At 40.8% G+C, this 5,000-nt stretch overlaps 1 protein-coding gene across 1 annotated transcript in view; it reads right to left on the bottom strand.

Annotated features, from left to right (window-relative positions):
* The window catches only part of mecom (MDS1 and EVI1 complex locus), a 33,195-nt gene extending 32,795 nt beyond the window's left edge, over positions 1-400 (bottom strand). The window contains 1 exon segment of the mRNA XM_010779634.1: positions 1-400. This exon segment is cut by the window's left edge and continues 194 nt beyond it. The gene's annotated coding sequence lies outside the window, so the exon portion shown is untranslated.
* Between the last annotated feature and the right edge of the window lie 4,600 nt (positions 401-5,000).

The following is a 5,000-nucleotide window of genomic DNA, read 5'->3' as shown; positions in this document are numbered from 1 at the left end:
GCGGCGATTCTCCGGTCTCCAAGCCGCAGGACGAGCACTCCTCTCCGGGTGCGACTGTCCCTCAGACACGGTGGAGTAAATCCGCTCTCTCTCTCTCTATATTGTCTCCGGTGGAGCTCCTCTCACTGTCCCGCAGACAACACGGATCGAAGCGGCTAGATCACCTCCGGAACATCAACTTGCTCCAAAGTTTATTCTCAGTGTGCGCTTCTCTCTTGTCACCCCTCCTGTCCTGACGCACCCAGGTGTCCTCGAGTAGCCATTCAACTTTTCATTTCTCTCTTCCCCCCTCCTCAGCCAGTCGGGATGTGTCGAAATGATAGCAGAGAGATTCAAAGAGGGGGGGGAGGTTGGTTGGTGGATTCAAGCATCGCCCCCTCTACTTTGTGTTTCTCTCTCGGATCCAGCGCGTCCAGAAGCGACTCCAAACACCGGACTGTCTTCGCCTCTGTCCCCGGGTCGGAAACGGCTCCTCTCCGCAGTCAATTTTAAAGTGACAGGGGCCCGGGGTTGGAGAGGGTGACGGGGTCAGGGAGAGGTCGGGATGGGGCTTCACTGCACACACAGGCAGCACACTTTAATGAACCAACAGAAGCATCAAAGCGCGTGCTATTATCCACGTGTTCCCTAACTTTTTCACAACACTTCATGGAGCATTTTATGACATTATTAACCTGAACAGAGACGAGCTTTTTCTACCTTTTCTTTTTTGTTGTATACCTCCAGGTTATGATTAAATCGCACTTAGGCTATGTTAAAGTTATAATAAATAAAAGTGAGGATTACAGTTAAACAGTGACCTTATCTCTAATGCATGCTCGCTTTACGGGAGTAACATATACTTAAGTGTTCCTCTTGGGGACCTCCAGGAAACTCCATAAGGACCATTGGAAGTCCCGGTGCCACCATTTGGGAAACACTGACCTAATCACCTTTTGTCTGAGTTTAATAAAATGCTAGGTCGTTAGGTTCGTGTATTTTCCTCATAAAAACCGCGGACACACAATAAACACAAATGAATGATTAAAAAGGGAAACAAACATGGCATCGAGTTTTTATCAAATATTTAGGAAAATCTGAGAAGAATTTGAGTGAAATAAAAACGATTATTAGCCAGAGCAAGAGCTAAATATTTGAATCAATCAATGTTGAAGTACAAATACATGCTATATTGTGATTGTCTGGACTCTGTGCACCTGCTTTACGCTTTACGACAAGCTGCAAGAACACAAACATTTTAGCATTATTTTGATTTTTAAGCTTTGGATGCAGATATAAAAGTGTAAATCCGATCCCAAAAATGTGAATAAACGGACAGTGGTATAGAATAACACAGATTGTCGGTGGGGAGTGTATCAGCAGCTCATAAAGCGGACAGGGCTCCGGCTGATGAGAGCAGATCATGATGGATAACACCACGCACTGTGACATTGACCTTCCATCCCAGATAATGCCTATTGTTTTGCGAAATCGCGGAGCAAATGTGCAGGAAGGACAGGAAAAATCATGTGTAAATAAGCCAGGACCCTGCCACCGATTCCCATCGTCTCGCGCTCCTTGAGAACCGAGCAGAGACCCCGGTCCGTGCGCTCATTGATTTCCTGCCTCTCCTGGACTTGTCCATTGTTGGAAGCCTTTTTAATTTAGCCATAAATTGGGAAAGCTCAAGTCGAATGAGCTGTTCTATTTTCTTCCTGTCAGGATGAGGGATTTGTTTTATGATGCATTGTGTATTAAATACAAGTAATCTGGGAAAGTGATTGCTCCGGGTCTGATGGAGGATACTGATAGAGAGGGGGCTCTTGGGTGATAATAGGAGGAAATGTGTGGGGAAAAGGAGGATAAACACAAGGGGTTTTAGTGGGGTATCACCGGGGGTAAATTGGGGTAAAGGACCCCCATAAGTATATAACTACAGGAATACATGTTGTACTTCTCCCCACCGCCAGGAGATGGCGTGCTCACCTGAACTCAACTTTTCTGAATGGAGAGTTTTTCACATTTACATCATTTTTAGAATATATGTGTCGATATTTAAAACTTTTTTTAATCGCAATCTTGACTCCTTTCCCGTTTAAATATGCAGAATTCAGATTAAAACTGACATTTTGTGACTAAAATGACCATTACTTGCACACTTATTATAAATAATATCCTATACTTTAAAATTGTGTTAGCTGTAACCTGGCCCCTTCATAATGTGCATTTGTCAGTCTACAGATTGCTATCTTTCACAGTCAACTTGTATATATTTTTTAATTCTGTTTTATTTTCTATTTTGAGATTGTATTTCTATGCGAGGTTTTATATTTTATGTTTGTTTATTTTCCCGTTTTATATTTTTCAAAGTATATGCTACTGTAACGAAAACATTTCCCAATCATTTGGAATTAATAAAGTTAATCTAATCTTATTTATGGCATGATAGGTTGCATATTTTACATTTTGATCTGCATAAAATGGGCTTTGATGGAAGTTTAAGGCGTCTGCCTTTTTGTGTGTGAGTAAAGTGACTCCCTGAGTGCGATGAAAAAAAACGTTCCCTTATGGATCACGTGTTGGTCTTTATTTCTAAGCCGTACATTTCCCTCAAAGTACCGCAGTTTGTAACCGTGTGCTCAGCTTTCTGATTTGTTATAAAATGGGGGTCATTTCTCTCTGAATTGCAGCACAACACATCAAGGCGTCAGATTGCTATAGGACATGAAAGATTCAGCTGAATATATAATCACCTGAACGAGCGGACATAAAGCCTCTGAATCTATGGAAAGAGCGATTGGGGTGAATTTAAAACGCTTGTACATTTGTTAATAAACCCCGAGCATGATCTGCCAGGCGTAGCTCTAATTTTATATTTATTCCGCCATAAGCACTGTTCCCAGATGAAATAGATGTGTTTTATCTGAATTATGCCATGCCTTTATCATAATGGTTTTGACATAGCCACTAAATAGCGGTGTGGAAAAGCTGTTTATCAACAAATTACAAAGCAAACACATGCTCCAGGCTTCAGGGTGTGTTAGTTCCGACTATATCATGCCACACAGCATTTCATACTTATTTAAGAGACTCTTAAAACGTAGGAGCATGTTTAGTGCTCAGGCTTTAAAGTGCTGTGAAATTCTTGAAAGGAGGTTCAATTGCTTAAATGGCCTCGTGCTTATTTGGCTTGCGGCTTTCTTGTTTGTTTTAGGAGTTCAGTCACGCAAAAAGCAATTCATACATGAATGTGGAGATTTTTTTGGTGATCAAATAGCTTCATATTTTACTTGATCTGAGCTTCATGGGCTAACATTGGCCTGTTTTGATTTGCATAACTTTTTGGCAATATCCTTTTTTCTCATAAGAAATATGGATTTGTATTCTTCAAATAGAAATGTGTGAAGTCAAGCTGGAGAAAAATGAGAATGCAGAGTCTTTTCCATCACTTTTCTTATATTTCAATTTTTTTATTTTTCTCCAGCTATGATTTAGTTTTATGCCAGAGTAAGGATTTAACAAATACGTAAAAGTGATGATTATAATAAAAACAGCCACCCTTTTCTGTATTGTGCTCTCTTTACAGGAGTCATTAAGATCTTATTATGGTCTTAATCTACTCCTTATAGTAAAATTAATGAAAATGTATCTTAGAAATACAAAAGTAGTATCAGCAAATTGTACTATGAGTATCAGATACTGTGCAGGATGGCTCTTTTCACGCTATTATTCCATTTATACATCTCCAATAGTTTTAGGCTGAAGTTAATCAAAGCCAATTTAAGCTACTTTTTAAATACCGGGTAAATTAGTTGTACAGTACTGCATCTAATCATATGTGTTTTGGTCTGTACGTAGTAGATAGTATGAGTATAAATACAAAGTAGTAAAAAGTACAATATTTAGTGGCAAAGAAGTATACTGGAAATGAAATGGAAGTAGTAGTACTTGAGTATATATACTCTGTTACATTCCTCCACTGAGTACAACATATACTTATGTCTTCCTCTTGGGGACCTCCAGGAAACCCCATAAGGACCATTGGAAGTCCCTGTGCCACAGTTTGGGAAACACTGACTTAATCACCTGCTTCACTCTGACTTTGAAAACAATCTGTAGATACACTATCCTCCCCAGATCACATACTCACACACACATTAAGGTTTGAATAAATCAAATAATACAAAAATCAAATACTTCATTTAATAACCATGCATGAATGTGGAGATCCTGAAATAGCTCCATATTCACTCGATCTGAGCTCCGTCGTTGACCTGCAATGCTTTGAATAACTATGTTGCCTTTTGTTTTCTGAGTGATTTGTATTTTTCTGCCCCATCTAGAGCCGTGTGAGATCAGATGGGACAGGCTGCAGAAGAGGGGGATTCCCGAGTGGGTTGCAAACTGACTCCAGAGCAGCCGAGGGGCCACATGGAAACAGTGTGTAGGCCTGTGTGGTGCATTCCAGCACATCCTCCAGGAGAGCGGAAAGAGCGAAAAAAAGAGAGGAGAGAGAAAGAAAATATTGCAGCCAAATCCACATGAAATAGTTCTACCATTCACGGCAAGACCTCCCATTGACACTGGGCGAAAAGCTGCAATAAGCCTCCATCATGACTCTGTTTACCCCCCTGTGCATTTTATTTTAAAAGTGGGGGCGATTCAATCAAGTGGTAAACTCATTTAGAGCTCAAACAGACGGTTAGCCTACAGTTTGCACAACTTTCTCTTTAATTAACACATCCATCATGAGGCAAGATTAGTGCTTATATTAAAAGGATAGTGTCCATATAGCGCCCAATTAGCATTAAAACAGAGCAGAGGAAATGAAAGGAGAAAAATGTAAATAGAGAAATTTCCTCGGGTCTGGAAGTAGGCCCGTTGTGAGCGGCGTGTTAATCTCCACCTCAGTAATTTGGTTCTGCGGGAGAAGACAGAAGCCCTGCTGCTGTGGCCTGCACTTCATAAATCACTGCTTTATGTGGACAAGGTCAGCGCCCCCCCCCCAACTCCCCCTTCCA

The sequence above is a fragment of the Notothenia coriiceps genome, unplaced genomic scaffold (genome assembly GCF_000735185.1).
Source record: "Notothenia coriiceps isolate Sejong01 unplaced genomic scaffold, NC01 NC01_scaffold00020477, whole genome shotgun sequence".
In the NCBI taxonomy this organism is placed as follows: domain Eukaryota; kingdom Metazoa; phylum Chordata; class Actinopteri; order Perciformes; family Nototheniidae; genus Notothenia; species Notothenia coriiceps.
Note: the sequence above shows the minus strand (reverse complement) of the source record. Positions and strands in the feature narration are given on the sequence as shown.